Source organism: Hetaerina americana, unplaced genomic scaffold, assembly GCF_022747635.1.
Source record: "Hetaerina americana unplaced genomic scaffold, ioHetAmer1.1.p SCAF_5, whole genome shotgun sequence".
In the NCBI taxonomy this organism is placed as follows: domain Eukaryota; kingdom Metazoa; phylum Arthropoda; class Insecta; order Odonata; family Calopterygidae; genus Hetaerina; species Hetaerina americana.
Window position 1 is genome coordinate 74,816,611 of NW_027287095.1, and position 17,618 is coordinate 74,834,228.

General features: G+C 37.2%; 1 long non-coding RNA gene across 2 annotated transcripts; it reads right to left on the reverse strand.

Moving 5' to 3' along the window:
* Positions 1-428: 428 nt before the first annotated feature.
* On the reverse strand, positions 429-12,189 carry LOC139694378 (uncharacterized). Of its 2 annotated transcripts, none has more exons than XR_011702127.1 (4): positions 12,077-12,189; positions 8,689-8,779; positions 4,344-4,443; positions 429-565 (listed from the first exon to the last, which is right to left on the reverse strand). It is a non-coding gene; the product is annotated as an uncharacterized lncRNA (long non-coding RNA). The 2 variants fall into 2 exon arrangements; XR_011702126.1 differs by lacking the exon at positions 12,077-12,189 and adding an exon at positions 8,918-8,998.
* Positions 12,190-17,618: the final 5,429 nt, after the last annotated feature.

Below are 17,618 nucleotides of genomic sequence, written 5' to 3' on the forward strand. Positions count from 1 at the left end.
ATCACTGATTCAGTCTGAGGATACCTATATATATGAGATTTAAAAGTAGCCTTTGCCTACTGTGTACACTGTAAATGATTATATATTTTTATCCCAAACCAAGTGAAATAACTAATTGTGAATTGAATATTACAGGCTTGACCCTTCATGTGATGCTGCAAACCCACCAAATTTAACAACAATTGGAGCATGCTAAGAAGAAATAACTCACTTCAGCATGTGTACCTTGACTATGGATATAGATGGTATTTCCATTGTTTGTTTAGCAATGTACTTGAACCCTATGAATAAAATATTTTCTTATATATATATATATACTTTAAATCATTTATTTCATTATTTTTGAGTAGAAAAAAATGGATCCAGTGCCAACCATTAAGGACAAGCAGTCTTGTTCCTTGTTCCAGCTCCAAAATAGTGCTTTATTTTATATTCTCTTTCCTCTATTAAATTAATAAGCAGTTTTCAGATGACACTTCTAGAACCTAGCCCCCCTCTTCAGTTTTATGCTACATTTTAACGTTACTCAGAATGGGATCAGGGTTGTCTTATCTCCCCCCTCTGTCTGTAAAGAAAGGAAGAAAAAAAGATGAGACTTTCACACGTGACAAATCACATCAACATTAAATTTACATTACAATGTATTATATAGATGATCGCCTGATCAATGCAAAAAATATTGCATAATCATTACATTGGTGATCACTCAACATTTTTCAAGTTTGGCATTAACTCATTTGTATACTCAACTTGATCATACTAACATTCTGTTTACAGTTTATCTATCAGTGATGTCATTCCTGTGTCTTGTCTACATTACAGGCCTTTAAAATGCTTTAATTATTTGAATGTTTTGGAATTGGAATTAAAGTGTTTTCTACATTGAGACTTTAAGAATTAAATTTAACGTATGTGAAAACAATTGCATGATTACACATACTTTAAAGCCCTGTAGCTCTTCCATGCATGAATATATTTTTAAGAAAAGTTTTTAAATTTAAATGTATGTAGTTATTTACTGTCAATTCACTTTACATACAACTGGAAAGTCTTTAATATTATTTAGTTTATGCTATCATTATTTTAAATATTTTACAAAAGATATTTTCACGCAATAGAAAAGAAAAAACAGCTCTTCTTTGGTTGCCATTTAAATGTTTCCTATGCTTGGGCACACTAAAATACTGCCATGTTCTGTGACTGATTGCCATTAATTTAAATGGATCCACAATGTATGCATCCTGATGGCTAATGTAGACAAGGCAACAGAGGCACAAATACTTCAGCAAACATATACAACAAATTCCACTTAATGTGATCACTAATTGGTTCTATCAATAAATGATTTATTAACCACATTTAACTGAAATAAAATTCGTTCTCCCATTATTTTAATGCTATCTTATCCATAGTGTATTATTATTAGTTTAAAAACATTCATCCCAATAATATAAAGCTAGTTCTTTAAGCTTAACCTCAAATTGAACTTGAATAAGTATTTAGTTTAACTAAAAAAGTATTAAACAGAATAGGGATGTTGGATGGGATGAAGGGAGGAAGAAAGTACTCAGAGATGAAGAGGGACCTGATGTAGAGTAGGATGCTGGATTTTGTGTTTTGTTAGGAGTCACAAAATGTTTTATTTATTAGCTGTGTCCATCCAAAACCTACCTTAACCAGTACATTACTTAATACTTTTTTATAAGTAACTGAGAATACAGATGGGATTAAATAAAAGCTAAAAGATATGCGTTAGGCCTTAACTAAGTGATATTAGCCTTGATCTCTAACAACATGCTGGGAAGGCCCTCAACAATTCCCAGGAAATAATAAAAGATGACATGGAGAAAGGTTAATCATTCTTCCGATTTGTAGATATCATTGCTTCATGTACTTAGAAGAAATAATACCTAATAAGAACACTACCAGCCAGTTTGAAATCGGATATAAAAATTCTAACTCCAGATGAATTTAATACGAAAAAGTCAATGGTATGCAGCCATCTCAAGAAAGTTTATCTTTAAATGAGAGTCAGGAAGTGACCAACCGGATGAAGTAGAGAAATTTTACCACTCAAGGCAGGTATAACCACATGTGATGAAAAATGTATTCTATCAGAAGAGACTAGTACCTATGGCCAAGTGTCCTCTCATAGGCATAAGGAAGTGATTAATTGTGAGATATGTGGGATATATTGGTGATGGAAGAAGCAGAGGATAGAACATTGAGGGATTATGGCGATGTGATGCTATGGTGAAAATGTGATGAATGGTGAAAATAAAATGGTTAAGAGTTGTGGCAGTTACAGTCAACTTTCTGGAGGCCACTTTGGAGGCTTCCAACTCCTCCCACCAGAAGACAGCACAGGAGAGATGGGGAAACATTCAAACCTTTAATCACCAGTCCGCAGCTAGACCTTTCACTCCAAGCAATGCCTTGCTCTAGCTACACCATTTTTTGTAATTGAGCAGTTGTGACAATAAACATGCTGTAGTTGAACTTTTGCATTTTATTGTGATTGTTGCTTCAGTCCCCTCCCTTTGGATACAACAGAGTAACAAATGAAGTACTTTGAAGTGTGGGTGAAGAGAGAATATTATGGAGGCCAATTACAGAGAGGGAAATTGCTTGAACACATCCTGAGGCAAAATAGTTTACTGAAGGTCATAAATTAAAGGAAATATAGAAAGGGGAAAAATAGTGGAGGTAGGGCTAAAATGAAAAATCAGAAGCAGATGATGGAAAATGTCAGTGTAAGGAGCTGTTAGGGAATGGAGATATTGGCTGGGAACAAAATGTTGTCTTAGGAGCAGCTACAAACCAAACTTTGGACTATTAACCTGTGATCATGTTTATGATTCATTGCAATCTATGTAAATTTTGAAATTCTGATTGAATAAGTAATTTTTAATTGCTTAAATATGGATGCTCAAGTAATATCAATTAAATGCAGTGCAAATAAATTAAGAGGGTAAAAAGAAACAACATTTCCATCATAAAGATTTAATATTTACAAAACCATGGTTTCAATGCTGCGTATCATCATCAGGAAATGTTATGTTTATTTTTACCCTCATAATGAAGGAATTCCACAAAGCTAAACCTAAAACTGCTATGTTTATCAAATAAATTAAGCTCAAGCTTTCTATGAAGATTATCATAATCCCCAACAATGTTTAAAAAATATCCGTCCCTCGCTCTCCAATGCTTAACTTTGACACTGACCCCAAAGTGATCACAGCAAGTGGAATCTAATGCACTAGAAAATTAGTTGAACATAGGTGGCTGAAGTTATTTTGCAAGATTTTCATTGGAATAATGACTATTAGAAATGATTAAAATGGTGGTTGTTAACACACACATTATAGATTCCTACCATATACTGCCTCAGTAAAATTGATGTAATTCAACTGAATACAGATTTTTACAAAATTGGAATGATGGCCAAAGGATTTTCTTTTAAAGTATATATAATTACAGCTATTTTACAAGCCTTCAAAAAAGAAAATTTTGTCTTCATTAAATAATGACCAAAGAATAGCATGAAACTTTTTAAAACTGTCTTATTTGAATACATTACAATGACTACTTGTTGAAGGGAAGATTTCTCTACAATTGTATACTTTAAAAAAATCATTATGTTAAAATAAAATACTTGGACCAGGGAGAAAAAACTTCAGGATCAAAAAATATATCCTGGGCATTTTGTTAATTACTGTAACACCTACCCTTAAGGCCTTTACTTAAAGGATTTTTTAAATAATAGCACTAGGTCTTGAAAATTATCACTAGGCACTTGATTATCATGAACAGCTTCCATTTTTCAACTTGTCTCAGTTACTTTCATTTCAAATAATAAGCTGAAGTAATTAAAAAAAACAATTATACATTTGTTTGTATGATGTAACTTTATGGGAATGTACTTGCATTAAACTTGATTATCATTTCAGTTAGTGACGCATATTTCATATTTTTGAATGATTAATCCTAAGTGCTAAAGAATTGTTTAATATTTTTTTAGGAGAAACAATTCCCTGGAGAATTCATCTTACTCTTTCTATAACTAATGCAATCCATGGTTTTAAAGTGACCCTTCTTTTAATATGTTGATGGAATACTCAAAATCAAAGTTCACCGTGAAGCACATATATTATAGAGGTAAAAAGTTTTCTTTCTTTAGGAAAACCAATTGTGCAGGAAGCAATTGTCATAAATATATCATCATAGCCATAGAAACTCAATGATGAAATTTCAAAAGCTTCTCAGCCAACTATGTCAACCAGTGCCAATTAGCATTAAATTGAAACTACAAGCATAATCAATTGGCAAAAATAGGGACTTACATTATTGAAAAGGAGATTTATTCCACCACATTGATGAAGGCTGGTCGGCGGACATACAGCATATTTTCCGGGGCCCTCCATGATTTCCAATCTTCCATAACTCCAAGAATATACAAGAACAAAAAGAAAAGAAGAAAAATTCATTATTTTCACTCTAGAAGGGTCCACTATTTATGATCTTTGAGGTGAAGTCCATGAACATTGATCGGTGGCCTTAAAGACGTGGATATGAAAATGAATGAAGGAAATAACTTTGGTTACAATAATGTTTATTATGCACTGGGACAAGACCCATAGAGCTAACAAAGAACAGGAATGAACCATGATATTAATAACGTAATTAGTAAAATTACAGCAATATTGAAACAAGCTTCAATATTAAGGAAAAAAGTCTAATGAAATATAAGACATTATTATTTTAAAATTTCTCCTGAACAAGACATCCTGAGATGGATTGGACTAGACAAAATAAATTGCAAAGCTGCCACAATAAGGACTTATGGATGGGTGGTGGTTCAATGGGTCAGAAATACAAGATTTCTCGGTTCTGTTTTAGTTATTATAGAAAGATTTGTAACTATTTTTGGAAATGAGTACAAATTCGCTTGATGGAATTTCAAATTCCATTTCAAAAGTTTTACCGTCAATTAACGAGAATAATGGAGACAGGAAATTGTCAATTGATTTTTTCGTTGGCTGGAAAAGTAACAACGCGGCAAAAAAACTATCTGACTATTCCATAGAATCGACTACATTATAAGTTTAAAAGAACTGAATTGCGTGTAAGACATCCTGCAACATCAAGATGAAGTATTATTGGAAAGATCCACCCCGGCCATACTCTCCCAATTATGAATACGTCCGGGGTTGATCTTTCCCGTAACACTCATACGGCCATAGTTACCGGTCCTGTTAATTCATCAAGATGAAGTTTCCTCCAAAGCCAAGAATTTTCAGTCACCCCTTGTTGCTGTCCCTTGCGTATTTTTTAAAGTAATCTACCGATTAAGGTAGTTTTGGATGGACAACAAACAAATAAATATGTTGTTTCTCCTAACAAAACACAACCCAACATCCTACTCTACAAGTCCCTCTTCATCCCTGTGTACTTCCTCCCTTCATCCCGGCCAACATTCCTATCCTATTTCCGCCCTTTCCTCGCTTGCCTGACTCTCATACCGCTGTCGAAAGTACTTGAAGACCAGAAGGCTGGAATTTAGGCGCGTAGTTCCCTTCTTCTATAAAAAATATAATCGGGAAATAATGATAATTAATACAAGAAGCAAAGAGACGGGCGGTTATGCTAATATTAGTTACGGTATATGCATAATATTCGGCGCAAATCGATTCATCAGTGAAACGGAAATGATATTTCAAAATAAAAATATACCGTACCACGTTAACAGCGTTCTCAAGGGCGTTATTTATCAATCCAGACCATGGCCGTTGAAATTATTCAATTCCAATTTTCTTAGGCACAAAGACTAAGTAATGTACACGAAAGTGTAACATTTAATGAAATGTTATTAAGTATAGAGACGCAAAGTACCCTTAGGCCACCTCGATTTATTATTAATGAGAAAAATGCACCGATGAACTTTGGGGAAATGATCACTAGTGGGGATGATCACTGTAATACTAAGTGGTGCGGTGGCGGCAGGTTAACCTCCTCGTCTGCCAACCCAGAGGTCGCGGGTTCGATTCCCGTCTAGGTCGTTTTTCCTCCACCCAGGTCTCGGGTGTATATAGTTATCAAATTGTTATATCATTGTTCAAAGTCCAATGTGTAAATGGAAATGCTGTTTTCGGACTAATGCATAATACAATAACTACCACTAGTACTAGATGAAAAAAGACAAATGCATCAATATAACTTACTGAATCCGAGGGAAATTCCCTCGAGCGAATGTTGTATTTTTATTATGTGCTAACGCCCGTAGAGGCTTAGAACGGGACGAATGGTGCCTAGCGTCTAGGACCAGTAAACTCTCCTTCAGATATAAGTCTAACGTCGTTCAGGCTACTGATCGCGGATCGGGACTATCTCGTTGGCGTAGCAGCTGACCAAGCTGCAGCTACGTCTGCAAAGGCTCGGATAAACATCACAGCGATGAGTCATTTGCCTGCTAAGCTTGAATACGTAATATGCAAACGCGAATACGGAAAATAATGCTTATTGTAATCCATTTAATAGATATTTATAGTTCCCCATACAAAGGATTTGTAAGTATGTGTAAGTGTACAGGCTTCCCACCCAGAGGGCGCGGGTTCAAATCCCGGCGGTGTTGAATATTTTTCAGTGGTATCTCGATCCCTACTTGAGGTGCTTTGTGGAGGGCACTTTGAGTGAGTACGCCGTCCCTCGGATGGGACGTTAAGCTGCGGACCCCTTGGCGCCTTTCGTAAAGAGTAGGCTAATGCCGACGACGGGCTTCTCTCCACCCTTCATCCTTTCCTAACCATCCCCTATGGTGAAAATGACCTTAGTTGTCGGTCGCCTCCCCTAAATACTACTACTACTAAAAATTGGAGAAATGTGGGTTTATGTTCTCGAAATAAAAGGACACTAAAAGATTTAAGAAGACATTCACACTTGGAGAAACATTATTTACGGTCGCTTTAAGACATCACTAGAACAACTTTCTCCTTCCTTATCCCCGAGACTAAATATTCCTCGATCAACTTAATAGATGACCCCTTTTTCCCTTACCATATATTACGCGAAAGTATATTTTCCCCTGATAAATATGAATTCAAGTAGGTGGCAACCATAACGAAGCGCTTTCCGATGTCGCAGCTATATCGTATGTTCAGTGATGCATATGATTCATACGGCTTTCGTCTGCACACGCTCCAATCTGATACGCCATGGTCGAGTTCCAACTGGGTATTATCGAGTGTGTAGTTGGACCTGTTTGACTGGGGTTCGAATCCCTTCCCGGGGGTTGCCATTTACTCCCCTCCTCGGCATTTTAGGGATGGGTCGGTGGCATATTTTGAACAAACGGCTCGACCTCGACCAAGTCTGCAGAAAGATTTGCAGGACTTTGAACACATTTTACATTTGGATTTCGTACAAATCGTTCACCGCAGCTGAATGGGGTTCGCCCATATCAGAATGTGGCGGGCTTTGCGTGGAATTGGGTAAACTCAAGTGGAAGGGCACTGTCTCAATTTAACCTCTGAGGACCCGTACTTGAACCTCAATTGCACCTCTTGGCAAAATCCTTACGTGAATAGTTATTACAAAGAGAGGATGAAGAAAGGGGGCGAGCAAGTGAGGGACGATAGGAAACCGAAAAGCAGGTCCCATCGCTTATTAGAGACAAGGGTCGGCTAGGAAATGCATGCGGGGACGCCCCTCCTCTTTCGGCCTTTCTTCTGATGGGCCCTAACCAGACGACGAAGTGGAGAGAATTGCGAGCGAAACTACAGCTATTCACCCCTTTTTAAGCTTTGATCTGCTGCCCGATTCTTCGCACTATCGAGACTATCTTCGTACAACACACTACCCCCACCTTGGTTGCTTCAGCTATTCTATTGTATGCCCCTGGAAACGTCGAGCCCCTGTGCGTCGAGCCAAACGCGACAATATAGAGATCATTCTCGATCGCGATCTTCAATGACAGGAACCGGTGATTACGGAAAGTAAATAAGGCAATGGGAAAGCGGATATTTCGGGGAAAACTGCTTGAAGACGGAATCTCTACGCAAAACTACCTCAATACTCTCGGTATTGAGGTAGCACCTTCAAAGGATGGAGTGGAACTGGATCCGAAATTAGGGCTGTGTCGCCGATCATTCAAAGAAGATATCTTCGAAATACGCATATCACCGGTTTTTTTATTCCTTTACGATATTCTCTTTTCTTTCATTTGATAGATAAAACTAAAATTCTACTTTAAATTGTCACGACATGCCTGAAACTTGGTAGTTTTGATCATTCTATCTGCGTTCTTCAAATCTAATGAGACCATGTTAACATTGTTTTATTCATACCACAGACAAAAACAATTAGAATTTTAAAATGGGCATAATGATTTTGTTAACCATTTTACTGATTCGTATATCAGCTTCAAAGTATTCTGAGATCGCAGAATAAATGCCTCTCAGGGGATAAATCTACTACTATAGTCTCCATTACAAGATCTACCTGGAAACAAGTGACCTCCACTTTACTTTGCGGGAGGGAGAAATCGACGAGGTTAAAATGTTAGGTTAGGTACTTCGCATATATTCGCATAAGGTAAATCGCATATAAAGCTGAATCTGCCTCTAGTCGGATTCACGAGCAAAATTTTGGATAATAACCTATGATAATTATTAAAGAGTACAATTTACTCACCGATCTTCCTCTGAGTCATCTCCGAATCCATTCCTCCGAACTTATCATTCGAATAACTTGTGAAGCTCTGTTCTGCTCTTTCGCGTAAAACCTGTGATAAGGAAGAAGAACAAAAATTAGATCGAATAATAATTAAGCTCGCCAACATATCTCTAGAACGTTTACCCAAGACGATCATAATTACAATTTCCAGTTCTCGAACTATTGAAGATACCTGATGTGCACCTACCTTTCCATTGCTTCGCGAATTGAATCCAGCCCTTCCCGCTCCCACCGTCTCACTGGAAGCGCATTGTCCGACTGATTGATTCACTCGCCAGGCGAGAGGTGGCGATGCGGGTCTACGTGTGGGCCGCCTATCCACAATTCTTTCTCCCGGGGTGAGGGTAAAATGCGGTAGGAGCGGGTTGAGTACTTATTCTCGAGAGGCGGGTTGGATTCGATCACCCTTGTGCTCCAAGGGACTTAAGATTCTGAATCAGGTGAGGGCATACACCGAAGCGTGTTCGGAGCAAACGCAGGAAGATGTAAATAATTTTGGAAAGAAGCCGAGACGAAAAGAGTTCGGCAGACTGAGTCGAGGTCTAGCAGTTCGTTCAAAATATGCCACCGATTCATCCCTAAAATGCCGAGGAGATGAGGGAATGGCAACCTATGGTAAGGGATTCGAACCCCAGTCAAACAGGTCCAACTACACACTTGATAATACCCAGTTGGAACTCGACCGTGGCGTATCAGACTGGTGCGTATGCAGACGAAAGCAAAATTAGATGCATCACTGTGCCTGCGATATATCTGCGAAATCTTAAGAATGGAGCGCTTTGTTATGGTTGTCACCTACTTGACATCAGTTTCATCAGGGAAAATATACTTTTGTGCAATATATGGTAAGGGAAAAAGGGATTATCTATGAAATTGACCGAGGAATATTTAGTCTCAGGAATAAGGAAGGAGAAAGTTGTTCTAGTGATGCCTTAAAGCGACTGTATTTAATGTTGCTCCAAGCTTCGTCTTATATCTTTTAGTGCCCTTTTTATTTTGAGAATATAAATCCACACCCCTCCCCGGACTGCAACCTTGACGTGGTGGAAGGGCTTGTGCGTTCCGATGACCCCTAGAGCTGTGCTGGCGGGAGTAATAATAATTGCTCCTGATAGGGTCACCCATACCAGATAGGTCGAAGGTTAGGAGCCAGACGAAAGGTAGTCCACGCAGCGTCTGTTCCTCAGTGAGGCGGCTGCAATAGCGTCTGACCCCAGTGGGGCGGCCAGCGAGTGATGGTGTCACGTTAAAAACACTATTGAGGAAGGCAACGGGATACCACATCAATTATCATTCCCAAAATAAATACGATGGCAACTACGGGGCTCGGCCCAATCGACCGTGTGCCGTCCCCGGCAGCGGGGGAGGCAAGGCTTCCGCGGTCGTCATCCCACGAAACCCTTGCAAGGGAAAACCGGCAGCAGCAGGACAGAAGACGCAGGAGAAGAAGACCAAATTAGTTAGAATAGGAACGTGGAATGTTAGGACGATGATGAGGACAGGGAAATTGGAGAATGTTAAGCGAGAGATGGAAAGGGGAAAAATAGATATTTTAGGTGAGATGGGAGAATGCGAGGTGAGATGGAAGAATAGTGGGGATTACTGGAGTGATAATTATAGAATATTCAAGAAGTTCTCTCGGGTTTCCCACCGGGTCAGTTTGCAGTACACCGACGTTTCGAAGGCTGACTCTGCCATCGTCTTCAGGGTGAAGTGACAGCAGACAGATCACTTCACCCTGAAGACGATGGCAGAGTCAGCCTTCGAAACGTCGGTGTACTGCAAACTGACCCGGTGGGAAACCCGAGAGAACTTCTTGAATACCATACGCCGGGAAAACCTGAGATCCTTAATTATAGAATAATATACAGCGGCGGGGACGAGAGCCAACGAGGGGTTGCCATAGTATTAAATGAAGAGGTAGGAAGAAGCGTAGTCAACATAGAGCAGGTAACGGATGGATTACTACTAGTAGATATAAAAGCAGAACCGACAAATTTGGTTATTATTCAGGTATACATGCCACCGAGCAACCATGCAGAGGAAGAGGTCAATAGGATATACGATCAATTAGAGAACATAATCGCGTTAATAATTTTGGCGCATCCATTTTCAGATATCGTGTATTGTACAGGTTTTGTGTCTTCCTGTTTCTTTTAACGTATGGTTATTATTTTTTTAGCACTAAGGCAGCTGCTTCTAAATTGCAATTAAATTAATGGAAATTAAGGCTAAAATTGAAAAATAATTCCAAGGGCAACATTCTATTTTAAAAGTTTACATTTTATTTTAAATGGAACACAAGCCATACAAAACTCATGCAAACCTGTAATAGTGTATCCTATACTAGGGTTATGGCAGGCATAATTAATGTGGGTTGGTCTTGTAACTTTTATTTTTTAATGGTAAAAGTGACCCTTACTGCCGCAGTTTTCATGTGACTAAAATACTCAATGCACCTTGTAATTTATAAAGAATTACTTGAAAGAATAACTAAGTTGCAGTTCTGGGCTATAAATGAAATTTTTTCATTCGAAATAGTACCTATATTCCTCTGAAGGGCCTGAGAAACCTCCATTATTCTTCCTTACCATTTCAGAGGGCAATGTATGTATATGCTTTCACGCTGGAATAACATCCTTTGGTTAAATTATTTTACTCACACCTAATATAACTTCCCAGACTCATTATATAAGGTAATAGAAATATTAACACTGATTTGAGTTGATATTGATGATTTGAAATAATTTTTACAAATATGGATTACAAATAGGAATATGGATTGTCTGAATATATAATATTGTAAGCATTAACAAAAGTATTTTGGGAAAATATTTAAAGAATGGTAAATTAATATACCCATTCATTATTACTATTTATTTCCATTAGGATTATTCTGTTTTAATTATGCTCTTCTTGTCATAAAAAACTAAATGTATTCATTCATGGAACCATAAAAAAGTACCATCGTTGATCCAGTCATGGGGATCCAGTTACCACATTGGTGGTATATGAAAAATGACTTCAGCCCAATCTTTAAGTAACTATCAAATATTTCAGGGTTACACTTGATGTGATTATCTGAATGTATCAGATTTTTATAATATTAAGCAGCTGATAAAAAGATTATTTTCAAAAATTATTAAAAAATATATAATAGAATTTTCTGAAATGTCGTTAGGTTTACAACTGTCCATTAAACTATTAAGCAACTATGCATATTCCCATAATGTGGACGGAGCTTACCCTATGTGAATGTTCCTTGTCCTCACACACAAATCCATAGCCCAAGTAAAAGTGTTTACATATCATTGAAAGCAATGTGCATGATGGGAACCATCCTCACCCTGTTTCGTACTCCTTGTGCCTCTGGACCACCACCACATACTTGAGAGCTTGATATTTCCATCATTTCAAGGTAGGCAATGTATCCATACTTCCTCTGGGCTGGTTTGAAACCAGAGTAACCTGACACAATGAAAAAACATACAATGCTATCAGATACTGTCAATCCTCATAGAATGGAAACTCATAAGATACTTGAAGTCTCTAGCATGAATAGCTGTTTTCTCCAGTCTTTACCTCGTGATATAATCAGCAATTCATAATGGACAATAATATACTGAGCTATAAAATACCCTTCCTATGTATTCACTATCCTTGTGTCTTTTTCAAAGAAAATTTTCTTGAAATTACAATGCACCTCACCTGGCATATCTGCCATTTTTCCTCTGTATCATCATCTGTTGGAGGAATTGATGTTTCTTCAGAATCTTTCCTTGGTAAGTTAGGTGATGCAGTGTAACTCTCTAGATGGCCTTCTGGAATCTGGGAATCCTATCAATGGAAAACTAGCTTCAACCTCAAGCTAACAATTATTGTGGAATGTTATACAAAGATAACCTTCTTCATTATGAATACTGGTTAGGTAGGTTTTGGATGGACAGGGGTTATACAATGGTACCACAATAATTCCCTTGCCTCTCCCACAAAACCCAACCAGACACCCGACACTACATTAAATCCCTCTTCCATTCTGCATTCTTCCTTTTGCCCCTCATACCATAATCTAATAACTTGTGGTTAGTTTTCCTTTATGTAAAAAAATATTTAAATATAATTGAATTGATATATTGGTATTTTTAAAAGCTAATCATTGTAGCTCAACAGTTTTTCTATTTTTTATTATGGCCTTTACTGATACCCATCGTTAACATGAGTGGTCTCTCTTAACCCACACATAAATGAGCATAATTTGAGTCAACTTCTTGAGAGCAAAGAAAATTTTTTAGACAAGGTTTCTAGATGGTAAACAGCTTTACAAAAAGATATGAGGAAAGCATAGACTTTTGAGTTTAATGAAATTAAAGTTTACCATTATTGCATTTGTACGAATCTAAAATTTTAAGTCTTATTCATGTTTCCAGAGTCTCTCAACCGAGGGAGTTCAATATGCTGGTACTTTTTCTGCTCCTTAACAGCAATTCTTCATGATGTGTTGATTTTTTTCCTGTGTCCTGTTTAATTACAAATCAAGTCCTGTTCAGGCTCCCAATAACAGCCATGCATTCAAGGCAAGGTATCACCTTAACAAAATAATACTTCTACCTCACTTTTTTATTTAAATATTTCCCTACTTTGATATGCCCCACATTCCTCAGGGCAGCCTCAGAGTAGTTCATAACATTATTATCCAATGTTTTATCTTGAAAATAGTGACTCCCACTTGGTTCACTATTACCTTCTATCCTCTAAGTCTCTAGGTATTAGGGTATAAGGATTTCTTTCCCCAGAGACATATTACTGCATATTTTTTCAGATTAAATTAGAGACCCCAATCAAAAGTCAAGCAAATGTTGTTAAGATTACCAAGAAAAGTCTTACAGTCTGATTTGTTATTTACATCTCTATGTTCACCCCATTATCAGTAATAATCTAGTAAGCTTTCCTCTGGATTATGTTATCAAATATAATAATGGTCAAATTTTGATCCTGCATTAAAAAATCAAAAACTGCCCACCACTCTTATACCAAAATCTTTGACGCACATGAGGAAAAGGAGTGGGACCATCTCACTTTCCTTTGGGATTCCATAGGTGACATTCACAATATTAGCACTAATTCTATTGATTCTTTTGAGAGCAGTCTCAACTTTTATATTGTTGTGTGTTTACAAGGTCTGTTCCAAAATTAGTAGGACTTCACAAACAGTGGGAAAGACCTTATACATTATACGGGTACAAGGTAGTCCGGTGAATAGAGCACTGGGCTGCTGAATGGAGGGCTTGGGTTCGTTTTGGGTAACATCTCTGGGTACCCTGAGTTCCCTCAAACTGATGTGCAAATTTCACATGCTCTCACGCTTTTACTAGGTAAATTCTATTCTCTCATATCATAAAACCCAGTTGAAGAGTGGTTTGTGGGTGGTTTATATAATCACAGAATTAGCTCAAATAGCATTTAATTTCCTCCTTTATTCCAATACCATACATTCCATTATTCCTGTCTCATCTTCCTTAATCCCTACGGTAAAATTTTGGGTTGGAGGAGGAGGGGTAGAAGGTTCAGACACCCTTCCTGGATATCACTCAATATACATAATCCAAAACTATACATTTTCCTGGCATTACAAGTTTAGCTATAGTTATACAGTTATACCTGTACATCATCACTGAAGACATTGTGTTTATATCAGCTAGTTCCCTCTTCGGTGCCAATAATTAATGGTTTATAAGTAACATCCCAAATTCTGATGTAAAAGTATGTATTATTATATTTAATTAATAATAATAATATTATTTATGTCTGGGATAATATCAGTATAATGCACGTTGTCAGAACCAAAAATAAAATATTCAAATACGTGGTACATACAAAAGATAAGTTTTGAAACATTGAAGTCACTATGAAATCTAAGTCAAAATATTCATACAAGAAATACAAGGCCTATTTATAAGCAATTTATTTAAAACTATTCTAAATATAATACCAACGAAACTAACATGGCATGTGCATGTTACAGCCAATGTTCATGGGTTTGTGCCAAACTGTGACTGTGAGCATCATTACTTTTATGTATCTTAATTGAGCCTATCACTTTGCTCCTTTTTGACATGCCTTATACCATATACATACACCACCCACCTGGTATTTTTGTATCGTGATCTCTGGGAAAATAAAAAGTAATAATAATAATAATAACAATTCTGAAAGAATTTGGCACATGTTTCAGTACTTAAGGCATCTAATATCAGATTTATATGTACTTGCAAACTTATATGGGGGAATATCAAAGTTATATTTAGCTCAACTGTTGTAACTATGTATATCTTTCAAGAAAACGTGCTAATAAAGATAAAACTACCATGTTTGAAACTATTAAAAATTCTCTTTGATTTTAGTGGGTTAATTTAACTAAACTCGGATACAAGAGGTGTTTTTACTTGTGTCTCCATTTAAAACAATTTAAAGTAGTAAGTAGCACCACAAGTACCGCCTTCCTTCTTTAGGGTGGAGGCGTTGCGGCCAATAGTGTAGCTGTATACCACTATAAAGTATCTGGCAAAGTTCTCTTCAAAAAACCTATAACAAGATAAATAAACTTAATTTGGATATTGGCCATACTTCCAACTATGATATTAATTATGCTGTCTTTATTTGATCATGACACCTTTATGGAGGGCACCAATGAGTTACGATAGTAAGAAAACTGCAGTGTGAACCGTGAATGCACGTTATACATACCGTGGTACGGATGCCATTAGGGTAAACTTAGCAAAAGCATTGGCTTACGTCACTCTTCCAGATTCACTGCCATTCATGGAAATAGATTGTCAACAAAAAACAACATGGCTGACAAACAAAGTGCTAAGAGCTAATACATTATATACCAATGACAAGTCTACTATGACTAATACTTGAAAAGTTGTCAGCCTTTATGGGAATCTCTTGCAGAATGATAACATTGATGATGGTGGAGATTGAAATCTAAGTTAGTAGAAGTAACTTAGTCATGTCATGGAAAACCTGATGCCTTCAAATTCTGGACAAAGTCTCTAATCGCCATTAAATAGTTCAACAATGTTCTTACTTACTTCAAACTGTAGTAATTCTGTTATCATTTTGTCCGGTGTATATCCGTCATGATATTCAAAGGCACTAGGTCAACATCACACTCAGACACAAACAAAGCTGACATGCTGTAAATCTCCTGTCTTCTTCCATGGCCAAGCTATTTACACCCAGATATAAAATGAGAAGTATTTTACTGAATGTCACCACTTTAGTGCCCCTTTCCTATGACGTTAAACATCATGTCAATGTCACCTCCCATAACATGTCCACAGAGCATCTTCGAAGATTTCTGGATGCTATTTAAGAGTCAGGCAGGCAGAACCCGTGCAATCATGTCATCGCTGAAATAACATCGACCACTGCATTGCTTTATAGTAGTCATTTGTCAAAATCGTCATATTATAAACATGAAAATTTAAGATGATTTTCGGAGGTGATGCAGCTGATTATGGTCCACTTGTTACATGCTGTAAAACGCTGAGTTGTTATAAGTTTAAAGAGAAGGATAAGGGATAAATTAACCATTTCGGAGTGTGAGGCGAAGATTATGTCCTTTGTTTTTGACGAATATTGAAGACTGAGATTGGGTAAGAACGATAGCAAGCGAGAGAGGGATAGGAATAGGATTGGGATGTTGGACAAAATGAAGAAAGATCACAGTGTCATTGAAGAGGGGCTTATTGTAGGGCCGGATGTCAGGTTGTTCTGGTGGATGAGGCAATTAGCTTCTTTGCCAAGTGCCTTCCAGCACCTCCTTTAAGAAGCAGTCCCTTCAAGGTGCGTGTCCAAGCCAGTTTCTTATCCTATTTTTGATAGTTTTAAGAACTCTTCTGCTCTCATCCTTTGTAAATGCAGTCCATGTTTTTCATTCATATAACATAATACTTAAATAGTATTTCTCAGCCCAATAACTATTTTGCTATTGAAATGAAATCATGGGCTTTGTAATTCCACACACTTTTGTGTGTAGAATTACTAAGTCAATAATTTAATTTCAATATATTTTGCAAATTCCATAAAGTTACGCCACAGACAACATATTCCATTTTCCTACATAACACTTTTCTAGCTGAATGCTTCCTTGGCCATTGCTATCCTTATCTTAATTTCTATTTGACTCCTCCAGCTTTTTGTAACATCTGTACCTCTCCACTTGTCCCAGCCTTTCTCCTTCCATTACAATATTTATTTTCTCATCTCGACAAACATTCATTACTCTGTTCTTGCTCCTGTTTATCCCTTCTCCTTCAAGCCATTGATGTGTTAACACATCCCATTTATTTTTTTTTATCGTAGGCCAAAAGGATCACGTAATTGCGAAGCCTGGTGCACAGTCCTTTTTCCTCCATCTGACACTCCTGCATGTCTTCCGCTTCCACATACCTGTAAAGGATGAAGAGGATGGGGGGGAGACAGCACCCCTGCCTCACTTCCCTCCCAATACCAAACCAACCTGTCCTCTAATCACTGATTCTAATACAAACCTCCTCGATTAAATATGTATTTCCAATCAGTCTTCTGTCTCTCCAGTACACACCTTTTTCTTTCAGGATTTTCATAAGTTTTTTCATAAGCTTCCATTGCTTTCTACTTGATTGATTTCTTCATTTAAGTATTAACTGAATTTGATTTACTAAAAATACTACAGCATTTTCCCCATAGTCAAAGGAACTATAGCTACTACGTCACTTGAATTCAACAAATAAGTAACTGTTGTAGATGAGAAAACCTTATATTAACATACAAAGATAACTTAGATATGTAGCATAATATTGTAGGGCTCCAAAGCTTGGTCCTTGATTGAAGAGACTAAG